Source organism: Salvelinus fontinalis, chromosome 28 (genome assembly GCF_029448725.1).
Source record: "Salvelinus fontinalis isolate EN_2023a chromosome 28, ASM2944872v1, whole genome shotgun sequence".
Lineage (NCBI taxonomy): Eukaryota > Metazoa > Chordata > Actinopteri > Salmoniformes > Salmonidae > Salvelinus > Salvelinus fontinalis.
The window spans coordinates 32,151,854-32,164,495 of NC_074692.1; positions in this window are offsets into that span (position 1 = coordinate 32,151,854).

The following is a 12,642-nucleotide window of genomic DNA, read 5'->3' on the forward strand; positions in this document are numbered from 1 at the left end:
TACTGCCCCTGACCCTGGTACTGCCCCTGACCCTGGTACTGTCCCTGACCCTAGTACTGCCCCTGACCCTGGTACTGCCTCTTACCCTGGTACTGCCCCTTAGTCCGGAACTGCCCCTGAATGCAATGGGGTTAAGGTGGAGGGGGGTCGTTTGGAGGAAGCCTAGGAGGTGTTTAGGTACTGTGGTGACGTGGGGACCGCGACCAGAGCCGGAGCCGCCACCGTGGATGGAAGCCCACCCAGACCCTCCCCTAGACTGTGTATGGTGCGCCCGGAGTTCGCGCCTCAAGGGGGGGGTTATGTCACGCCCTGGCCTTATTATTCTTTGTTTTCTTGATTATTTTAGTTAGGTCAGGGTGTGACATGGGTAATGTTTATGTTTTGTTGGTTTTGGATGTTTATTTGGTAAAGGGGTTATGGGGTGTAAAATATGGTTTTGTGTTTAGTGTAGATGTCTAGCGTTGTCTATGTTGGTGAGTGATCTAGAAGAGTCTATGGTTACCTGAATGAGTTCCCAATTAGAGACAGCTGATGTCGGTTGTCTCTGATTGGGAGCCTTATTTAGGGTAGCCATAGGCTCTCATTAATTGTGGGTAATTGTCTATGTAAGAACGTTTGTAGCCTGTTTGTATGTGCACAACGTTTGTAGCTTCACGGTCGTTTTGTTGTTTTGTTAAAGTGTTTTTGTGTCGTGTTCATCTTCGTGGTGTAATAAAAGAAGATGGCTTATTTTCCAACTGCTGCATTTTGGTCCGTTAATCCGCCACACGATCGTGACAGTCTCAAGAGGGACAAACAACTATTTCAGCTTTTTTTCAAGGTTTTCAAATTAAGGTATTTTAACGGAGTATGCGAGGCACAGATGTTCCGAGTTCTGCTAGGAGCTAACCTAATATAGCAAGCATTAAAAAAACGCCTGAAACTAGATACCCTAAAAATCAAAAAAACATTTAATGTTGACGTTCTGGTGTCGTTCGGGCAATTTAAATTATTGATTGGGGACTTTGTAGAGGAACTGTTTTCCTGGTTGATTTGTGATGCTTTACTTGTGCTTCCCATGACTGTGTTTTGAATTTGAATGTGTGTATATAAATATATATATACACTGCTCAAAAAAATAAAGGGAACAATAAAATAACACATCCTAGATCTGAATGAATGAAATATTCTTATTAAATACTTTTTTCTTTACATAGTTGAATGTGCTGACAACAAAATCACACAAAAATGATCAATGGAAATCAAATTTATCAACCCATGGAGGTCTGGATTTGGAGTCACACTCAAAATTAAAGTGGAAAACCACACTACAGGCTGATCCAACTTTGATGTAATGTCCTTAAAACAAGTCAAAATGAGGCTCAGTTGTGTGTGTGGCCTCCACGTGCCTGTATGACCTCCCTACAACGCCTGGGCATGCTCCTGATGAGGTGGCGGATGGTCTGCTGAGGCATCTCCTCCCAGACCTGGACTAAAGCATCCGCCAACTCCTGGACAGTCTGTGGTGCAACGTGGCGTTGGTGGATGGAGCGAGACATGATGTCCCAGATGTGCTCAATTAGATTCAGGTCTGGAGAACGGGCGGGCCAGTCCATAGCATCAATGGCTTCCTCTTGCAGGAACTGCTGACACACTCCAGGCACATGAGGTCTAGCATTGTCTTGCATTAGGAGGAACCCAGGGCCAACCGCACCAGCATATGGTCTCACAAGGGGTCTGAGGATCTCATCTTGGTACCTAATGGCAGTCAGGCTACCTCTAGCGAGCACATGGAGGGCTGTGCGGCCCCCCAAAGAAATGCCACCGCACACCATGACTGACCCACCGCCAAACCGGTCATGCCGGAGGATGTTGCAGGCAGCAGAACGTTCTCCACGGCATCTCCAGACTCTGTCACGTCTGTCACGTGCTCCGTGTGAACCTGCTTTCATCTGTGAAGAGCACAGGGCGCCAGTGGCGAATTTGCCAGTCTTGGTGTTCTCTGGCAAATGCCAAACGTCCTGCACAGTGTTGGGCTGTAAGCACAACCCCCACCTGTGGACGTCGGGCCTTCATACCACCCTCATGGAGTCTGTTTCTGACTGTTTGAGCAGACACATGCACATTTGTGGCCTGCTGGAGGTCATTTTGCAGGGCTCTGGCAGTGCTCCTCCTGCTCAAAGGTGGAGGTAGCGGTCCTGCTGCTGGGTTGTTGTCCTCCTACGGCCTCCTCCACGTCTCCTGATGTACTGGCCTGTCTCCTGGTAGCGCCTCCATGCTCTGGACACTACGCTGACAGACACAGCAAACCTTCTTGCCACAGCTCGCATTGATGTGCCATCCTGGATGAGCTGCACTACCTGAGCCACTTGTGTGGGTTGTAGACTCCGTCTCATGCTACCACTAGAGTGAGAGCACCGCCAGCATTCAAAAGTGACCAAAACATCAGCCAGGAAGCATAGGAACTGAGAAGTGGTCTGTGGTCACCACCTGCAGAACCACTCCTTTATTGGGGGTGTCTTGCTAATTGCCTATAATTTCCACCTGTTGTCTATTCCATTTGCACAACAGCATGTGAAATGTATTGTCAATCAGTGTTGCTTCCTAAGTGGACAGTTTGATTTCACAGAAGTGTGATTGACTTGGAGTTACATTGTTGTTGTTTAAGTGTTCCCTTTATTTTTTTGAGCAGTGTATATATATATATATATATCTGTATGTAATGTGTATTTATACGAAAAAGAGACCTAGGTCTCTATGTCTTCTCGGTTAAAATGAAGGTTCAAACAAATAAAATCATCTGGACGGAAGAAACATAACTGTCGGAGGAGGGTCTCTTCTGCACTGTTCAACCAATCCAGTAAATGTAGAAGAGGAGGTAAGATGGAGTGTTAACCTCCAGATGCGGAAGTCACGTCAAAGACTCTCTCACAGGTAGAACAATGAGCCAGATATTTCACTCGGTTTATACATGTGAAGCATCCGGTTGGCGTTTCAACTCCACACCAAATATGGTGACGAGAGGAAATCCAGTGACTGGCAGTGGGAGAAGATTGAGCGAGATGGATTTTGGATGACATTCTGTTAATTAAATGACAGGCTCTGGTCTATCTTGGGTTAGTTATAAAAAATCTTTGTCTCTCTTTCTATTTCCCCTGAAAATCGGAACATACAGTGGTTGGGGACTCGGCAAAGACTAGCTAGAAACAAACCGAACCAAGTATGCAGACGCCTTAAGAGTCAGGCAACCCTAAGACACTTTGAACACCCCTAAGAAATGTAAACTATATACACAAAAGTATGTGGAAACCCCTTCAAATGAGTGGATTTGGCTATTTTAGCCCCACCCGTTGCTGACATGTGTATAAAATCGAGCACACAGCCATGCAGTCTCCATAGACAAACATTGGCAGTAGAATGGCCTCACTGAAGAGCTCAGTGACTTTCAACGTGGCACCATCACAGGATGCCACCTTTCCAACAAGTCTGTTAGTCAATTTTCTGCCCTGCTAGAGCTGCCCCGGTCAACTGTAAAAGCTGTTATTGTGGAAACGTCTAGGAGAAACAACGGCTCAGCCGCGAAGTGGTAGGCCACACAAGATCACAGAACATGATCACCGAGTACTGAAGTGCGTAGCGCGTAAACATAGTCTGTCCTCAGTTGCAACACTCACTATCGAGTTCAAAAACTGCCTCTGGAGGCAACGTCAGCACAGGAACTGATCGTCAGGAGCTTCATGAAATGGGTTTCAATGTCCGAGCAGTCGCACACACGCCTAAGATCACCATGGGAAATGCCAAGCATTGGCTAGAGTGGTGTAAATTATGCCGCCATTTTACTCTGGAGCAGTGGAAACGCGTTCTCTGGAGTAAGCCATAGCACTAACCATGAGAATCACAATGTTCCAGGCAGTAAAATGTGGAAACTGTTAGAATTGTTATTCTAGCTATCTCTTATAGATGTTTGTTGTCTGGTTTCCAATGGAAATGAGTGTGCCTAGCTTAGGACCATGTCTATGTTCCCTCAACCCTATGTTCCCTCAACCCTATGTTCCCTCAGTCCTATGTTCCCTCAACCCTGTGTTCCCTCAGCCCTATGTTCCCTCAGTCCTATGTTCCCTCAGTCCTATGTTCCCTCAACCCTATGATCCCTCAACCCTATGTTCCCTCAACCCTATGATCCCTCAGCCCTATGTTCCCTCAACCCTATGATCCCTCAGCCCTATGTTCCCTCAGCCCTATGTTCCCTCAGCCCTATGTTCCCTCAGCCCTATGTCCCCTCAGCCCTATGTTCCCTCAGCCCTATGTTCCCTCAGCCCTATGTTCCCTCAACCCTATGATCCCTCAGCCCTATGTTCCCTCAACCCTATGTTCCCTCAGCCATATGTTCCCTCAGCCATATGTTCCATCAGCCCTATGTTCCCTCTGCCCTATGTTCCCTCAGCCATATGTTCCCTCAACCCTATGTTCCCTCAACCCTATGTAAGTTTTCCCACAAGGAACCACTAATGAACCCACAAGGAAAAACAAAACTGCACTAAATAGGTTCCACTTTGGGATGCTTCTGTCTGGTGTGTTAGGCCTATATGGTGATAAGAGGGAATTCGGAGTGTCTAGCTGTGTAGAGGGTGGAGACCAGTCTCCTGTGGAGTTCCTAATTTCACTATCATGAGCACTGGTTTAATCAGCTGAGAAAACAGCATTTTTATCTGTAGTACTTAAAAATGTACAATCAAATGAATAGGCGTTTTGTGACTTTGTGTTTTTCTATAGAATTTGTGGTGGTAGTAGTCAGTGAAATAGTGATAGTGAGGCTGAGCAACACTGACAGAATGACACATGACATTAGCGCCCTCTGGTGCTTGATGAAAATCTTTACACAGGGTATATTTTTTTATTTTATTTTTTTATTTCACCTTTATTTAACCAGGTAGGCTAGTTGAGAACAAGTTCTCATTTACAACTGCAACCTGGCCAAGATAAAGCAAAGCAGTGTGACACAGACAACAACACAGAGTTACACATGGAATAAACAATAAACAAGCCAATAACACAATAAACAAGTCAATGACACAGTAGAAAAAAAAGAAAGTCTATATACAGTGTGTGCAAAAGGCATGAGGAGGTAGGCAATAAATAGGCCATAGTAGCGAAGAATTACAATTTAGCAGATTACACTGGAGCGATAGATGAGCAGATGATGATGATCAGATGATGGTGTGTAAGTAGTGATACTGGTGTGCAAAAGAGCAGAAAAGTAAATAAAAACAATATGGGGATGAGGTAGGTAGATTGGGTGGGCTATTTACAGATGGACTATGTACAGCTGCAGCGATCGGTTAGCTGCTCAAATAGCTGATGTTTAAAGTTGGTGAGTGAAATAAGTCTCCAGCTTCAGCGATTTTTGCAATTCGTTCCAGTCACTGGCAGCAGAGAACTGGAAGGGAAGGCGGCCAAATGAGGTGTTGGCTTTGGGGATGATCAGTGAGATATACCTGCTGGAGCGTGTGCTACGGGTGGGTGTTGTTATCGTGACCAGTGAACTGAGATAATGCTTTACCTAGCATAGACTTATAGATGACCTGGAGTCAGTGGGTCTAGCTACAAATATGTTGCGAGGGCCAGCTGACTAGAGCATACAGGTCGCAGTGGTGGGTGGTATAAGGTGATTTGGTAACAAAACGGATGGCACTGTGATAGACTGCATCCAGCTTGCTCAGTAGAGTATTGAAAGCTATTTTGTAGATGACATTGCCGAAGTCGAGGATCGGCAGGATAGTCAGTTTTACTAGGGTACGTTTGGCGGCGTGAGTGAAGGAGGCTTTGTTGCGAAATAGAAAGCTGATTCTAGATTTGATTTTGGATAGGAGATGTTTAATATGAGTCCGGAAGGAGAGTTTACAGTCTAGCCAGACACCAAGGTATTTATAGTTGTCCACATGTTCTAGGTCAGAACCGTCCAGGGTGGTGATGCTAGTCGGGCGGGTGGGTGCGGGCAGAGAATGGTTGAAAAGCATGCATTTGTATTTATTAGCGTTTAAGAGCAGTTGGAGGCCACGGAAGGAGTGTTGTATGGCATTGAAGCTCATTTGGAGGTTAGTTAGCACAGTGTCCAAGGATGGGCCAGAATCAGGGAATCATCCGCAGCAAGAGCGACATCATTGATATATACAGAGAAAAGAGTCGGCCCGAGAATTGAAACCTGTGGTACCCCCATAGAGACTGCCAGAGGTCCGGACAACAGGCCCTCCAATTTGACACACTGAACTCTATCTGAGAAGAAGTTGGTGAACCAGACGAGGCAGTCATTACGAAACCATGGCTGTTGAGTCTGCCGATAAGAATACGGTGATTGACAGAGTCGAAAACCTTGGCCAGGTCGATGAAGACGGCTGCACAGTACTGTCTTTTATTGATGGCGATTATGATATCGTTTAGTACCTTGAGCGTGGCTGAGGTGCACCTGTGACCAGCTCGGAAACCGGATTGCACAGCGAAGAAGGTACGGTGGGATTCGAAATGGTCAGTGATCTGTTTATTAACTTGGCTTTCGAAGACTTTAGAAAGGCAGGGAAGGATTGATATAGGTCTATAGCAGTTTGGGTCTAGAGTGTCACCCCATTTGAAGATGGGGATGACCATGGCAGCTTTCCAATCTTTAGGGATCTCGGACGATACGAAAGAGAGGTTGAACAGACTGGTAATAGGGGTTGCAACAATTGCGGCGGATAATTTTAGAAAGAGAGGGTCCAGATTGTCTAGCACAGCTGATTTGTATGGGTCCAGGTTTTGCAGCTCTTTCAGAACATCTGCTATCTGGATTTGGGTGAAGGAAAGGCTGGGTAGGCTTGGGAAACTGACTGCGGGGGGTGTGGAGCTGTTGGCCGGAGTTGGGGTAGCCAGGAGGAAAGCATGGCCAGTCGTAGAGAAATGCTTATTGAAATTCTCGATTATCGTGGATTTATCGGTGGTGACAGTGTTACCTAGACTCAGTGCAGTGGGCGGTGCCCTTATTCTCCATGGACTTTACAGTGTCCCAAAACTTTTTGAAGTTGGAGCTAAAGGATACAAATTTCTGTTTGAAAAAGCTAGCCTTTGCTTTCCTGACTGATTGCTTGTATTGGTTCCTGACTTCCCTGAAAAGTTGCATATCGCGGTGATTATTCGATGCTAGTGCAGTCCGCCATAGGATGTTTTTGTGCTGGTCAAGGGCAGTCAGGTCTGGAGTGAACCAAGGGCTATATCTGTTTTTAGTTCTGCATTTTTTGAAAGGGGGATGCTTTTTTGAGATGGTGAGGAAATTACTTTTAAAGAACGACCAGGCATCCTCGACTGACGGGATGAGGTCAATATCCTTCCATGATACCCGGGCCAGGTCGATTAGAAAGGCCTGCTCGCAGAAGTGTTTAAGGGAGCGTTTGACAGTGATGAGGGGTGGTGGTTTGACCGCAGACCCATAGCGGATGCAGGCAATGAGGCAGTGATAGCTGCAGTCATACTCCAGTCATACGTCATCAAAAGCCTTTTCAAAATCAGCTATGAAAACCAGGCCTGGTTTCCCCGATATTTCATAGTATTCTATTGTTTCCAGGACTTGTCTTATATTATCTCTAATGTATCGTCCATGTAAAAAATCTGTCTGATTAGGATGAATAATATCTGACAATACTTTTTAATTCTATGCACCAAGCAATTTGCTAGGATTTCTGAATCGCAACACTGAAGAGTAAGAGGCCTACAATATTTTTAATGGATTGGATCTTTATATACAGTTGAAGTCGGAAGTTTACATACACCTCAGCCAAATACATTTAAACTCAGTTTTCCACAATTCCTGACAATTAATCCTAGTTAAAGTTCCCTGTCTTAGGTCAGTTAGGATCACCACTTTATTTTAAGAATATGAAATGTCAGAATAATAGTAGAGAGAATTATTTATTTCAGCTTTAATTTCTATCATCACATTCCCAATGGGTCAGAAGTGTACATACACTCAATTAGTATTTGGTAGCATTGCCTTTAAATTGTTTAACTTGGGTCAAATGTTTCGGGTAGCCTTCCACAAGCTTCCCACGATAAGTTGGGTGAATTTTGGCCCATTCTTCCTGACAGAGCTGGTGTAACTGAGTCAGGTTTGTAGGCCTCCTTGCTCGCAAATGCTTTTTCAGTTCTCCCCACAAATGTTCTATAGGATTGTGTTCAGGGCTTTGTGATGGCCAATCCAATACCTTGACTTTGTTGTCCTTAAGCCATTTTGCCACAACTTTGGAAGTATGCTTGGGGTCATTGTCCATTTGGAAGGCCCATTTGTGACCAAGCTTTAGCTTCCTGACTGATGTCTTGAGATGTTGCTTCAATATATCCACATAATTTTCCATCCTCATGAAGCCATCTATTTTGTGAACTGCACCAGTCCCTCCTGCAGCAAAGCACCACCACAACATGATGCTGCCACCCCCCTGCTTCACGGTTGGGATGGTGTTCTTGCAGGCTTCCCCATTTTTCCTCCAAAAATAACGATGGTCATTATGGCCAAACAGTTATTTTTTTGTTTCATCAGACCATAGGACATTTCTCCAAAAAGTACGATCTTTGTCCCCATGTGCAGTTGCAAACCGTAGAACGCGTCTCCTTCCTGAGTGGCATGACGGCTGCATGGTCCCATGGTTTTTATACTTGCATACTATTGTTTGTACAGATGAACGTGGTACCTTCAGGCATTTGGAAATTTCTCCCAAGGATGAACCAGGTCTACAATGTTTTTTCTGTGGTCTTGGCTTTTGATTTTCCCATGATGTCAAGCAAAAAGGCACTGAATTTGAAGGTAGGCCTTGAAATACATCCACAGGTACACCTCCAATTGACTCAAATTATGTTAATTAGCCTATCAGAAGCTTCTAAAGCCATGACATCATTTTCTGGAATTCTCCAAGCTGTTTAAAGGCACAGTCAACTTAGTCTATGTAAACTTCTGACCTACTGAAATTGAGATACAGTGAAATAATCTGTCTGTAAACAATTGTTGGAAAAATGACTTTTGTCATGCACAAAGTAGATGTCCTAACCGACATGCCAAAACTATAGTTTGTTAACAAGACATTTGTGGAGTGGTTGAAAAACGAGTTTTATTGACTTCTGACTTCAACTGTATACCACTTGGGTCCGGTTTCAGTAATAATGAAATCAGACCTTCTTGTTGCTTGTCTGATAATTTACCATTTATATAGGAGTGGTTAAAACAAGCTAATAATGGTCCTCTGAATAGATCAATAAAGGTTTGGTATACTTCCACTGGTATGCCATCCAGCCCTGGAGTTTTCCCATCCTTAAAGAATGAAGTTCCTCCTCTGTAATTTGGCCTTCACATGAGTCTTTCTGTACAGATGCTCATTTTACATTATTATTTGGGGAAAAAATCTATACAATTAGCTTCGGTTAGTGGAGATGGAGCAGACTTAAGCGAAAACATATTCTTCAAATACTTTACTTCCTCTTTCAAAATATCATTCGGTGAATCATGCGTGACTCCATTTGTATCAAGTGTCAATAAATTATTTTGGTATTGAAGATTGAAAAAGAATTTGGTGCATTTTTACCCCATTACATCCAGTTCGCTTTATTTTTATAATACAGTATATTACAGTTATAAAATCTTCTATCCTAATTCTAAACAATTTATCATCTAGTAGGCTTTGATTCAATTTTCAATATCCTCACCCACGTGGAAATTCTGTAAGAGTAATATATATGCCAATTATGTGATGATCCGACCGCATTCTGTCCCCTATCAACACTTTTTTAACTTTTGGTGCCAGAGAGAATGGCATAAGAAAGTAGTCAAGACGACTTGCTTGATTAAGCCTACGCCATGTATATCTCACTAGGTCAGGGTATTTAAGTCTCCATATATATCTCACTAGGTCAGGATATTAAACCTCCACCATGTATATCTCACTAGGTCAGGATGTTAAACCTCCTCCATGTATATCTCACTAGGTCAGGATATTAAACCTCTCCATGTATATCTCACTAGGTCAGGATATTAAACCTCCTCCATGTATATCTTACTAGGTCAGGATATTAAACCTCCTCCATGTATATCTCACTAGGTCAGGATATTAAACCTCCTCCATGTATATCTTACTAGGTCAGGATATTAAACCTCCTCCATGTATATCTCACTAGGTCAGGATATTAAACCTCCACCATGTATATCTCACTAGGTCAGGATATTAAACCTCCTCCATGTATATCTCACTAGGTCAGGATATTAAACCTCCTCCATGTATATCTCACTAGGTCAGGATATTAAACCTCCTCCATGTATATCTTACTAGGTCAGGATATTAAACCTCCTCCATGTATATCTCACTAGGTCAGGATATTAAGCCTCCTCCATGTATATCTCACTAGGTCAGGGTATTAAACCTCCTCCATGTATATCTCACTAGGTCAGGGTATTAAACCTCCTCCATGTATATCTCACTAGGTCAGGATATTAAACCTCCGCCATGTATATCTCACTAGGTCAGGATATTAAACCTCCTCCATGTATATCTCACTAGGTCAGGATATTAAACCTCCTCCATGTATATCTCACTAGGTCAGGATATTAAACCTCCGCCATGTATATCTCACTAGGTCAGGATATTAAACCTCCTCCATGTATATCTCACTAGGTCAGGATATTAAACCTCCTCCATGTATATCTCACTAGGTCAGGGTATTAAGCCTCCGCCATGTATATCTCACTAGGTCAGGGTATTTAAGTCTCCATATATCCACTAATTCCAATATATCCATGATATTCATGATTTACTTAAGTGCCTGCGAGTGATAACATATTTAAAATAATCCATCTACCTTGATGATCTGTTTGGACAATATGCACATTTGGATAAAAATTACTGTTAATTAGTACCATCACCCCTTTTGAATTTTTTTGTCCATGGGAGAAATATATTTTGCCCCCCCAGTCCTTTTTCCACAAAACTTCATCTAAAATTGTTGAATGAGTTTCCTGTAAACAATCGATATTATATTCCTTCTCTTTAGCCAGGTAAATACCGTCTTTTCTTATTATCTGCTAAGCCATTTACAACTGTGTACCTGGCTGTACTTATTTCCCCACTTACCATAATGAGACACAACTTTCAATTCTTTTGATCAAAATATATGTTTGTAAACGTACCATTAAAAAGTAACATGATGATTGAGTGTCCATATAGCTGTACCATGATATTTGCATTGCTACTAAGTAAACCTCCAATTGGTCCCCACTATTGCACCCGCTAAAAGCCCTCCTCATCCCGAGTTGGGTTGTCATCCCAATGCCCGGCAGATCACCCTCATCTTTACCATGTTGAATTAATGCTTTTGTGTTCCAATTAGTTGTATTTGAAGATATAAAGAAAAGCTATATTTTTTGTTGTATTATTACAATCCATAACTGGGCTAGAATTGTGTTTTATTATTTTCCTCCTCTATAAGAACTTTGTCATTTTTAAAATAGACATGGACTAGTCTTTCTGTCTCTGAACAGCTGGTTACCAATATATAGTTTATCGACAACGAGAGCTACTCATTTCCCTTTTAATCTATTTTCCTTGAAAATTGGATACAGAACTTTACACCGTTCTGCAATTCCCTTCGGGAACTGGTCATTCATGCTAATTTGGGTCCCAGCAAGTCTTTTACCCAGGCTTTTAACCATAATTTTATCTTCAAAGGAAGCACATTTGGCAACGATTGGGCGTTCATACCTCTGCCCTCTCTGTCTGAAGCGGTGTACACGTTCGAGTTGGATTTTGTCGATAGCTTGGCGTGGAATCTGAAGTGCTGTAAGGAGGAACTCTCTAACTACAGATTCAGGAACTTTTCCTTCTTTCTCTTGGATACCTGTAAGTACCAGATTCTCTCTCATGGATCTGGTCTGTATGTCCAGTAAGGCTTCTCTCAGAACGGTGTTCTCCTTTTTAAGTTAATTCACTTCGGTTTCCATCTTATTGACTGTCTCTTTTAGCTTGTTTGTGTCTTTCTCCAATGTCGCAGCTTTTTCATCACTCATCTCAAGGCCTTCAACTCTTATATCTTTACTGACTAATTCAAGTATACTCAGTTTGTCATTTATTGATTTTAACAGATCGGTTTCGACCTTTACCATTCCCGGTGGTGAAAATATTAAATCATCAGTGTCTGTAGAATAGTCACATTTTTGTTTTGAAATAGGTTCCCCTGTCTTACTCTCCGTCATGTTTTGGCGTTGCTTGTTTTCGTAACATTTGCCAATACATTTCTCAAGTCTTAAGATTTGTTTTGTGGTGTTATCCAGATTGAAAGTTATCACCCACCAGATGGTGTAGTGCTAATATTTAGTCTAACTTAAACTCTAAATTACCGATATTGAATATTAAGTTTTAATCTTGAGGTGCTCTACATAACCAAGTTCAGTCCACCATCTTCAGTCCGCCATCTTTTTGTGATGTTGTTTACCTTTTTTATTGTGGTTGATCCACATCAGAGCATCTGAATGGGAGATCCGTTCCCCTGTTGAAACCTTCTCAGGGAAGAAGCCTTAGTCTCTGTTTAAAGGTATTCATTCATCTGGTCATACCAGACATGTATTTAACGGTAATACAGGCTTTGGTTATTACCATTGTAGTG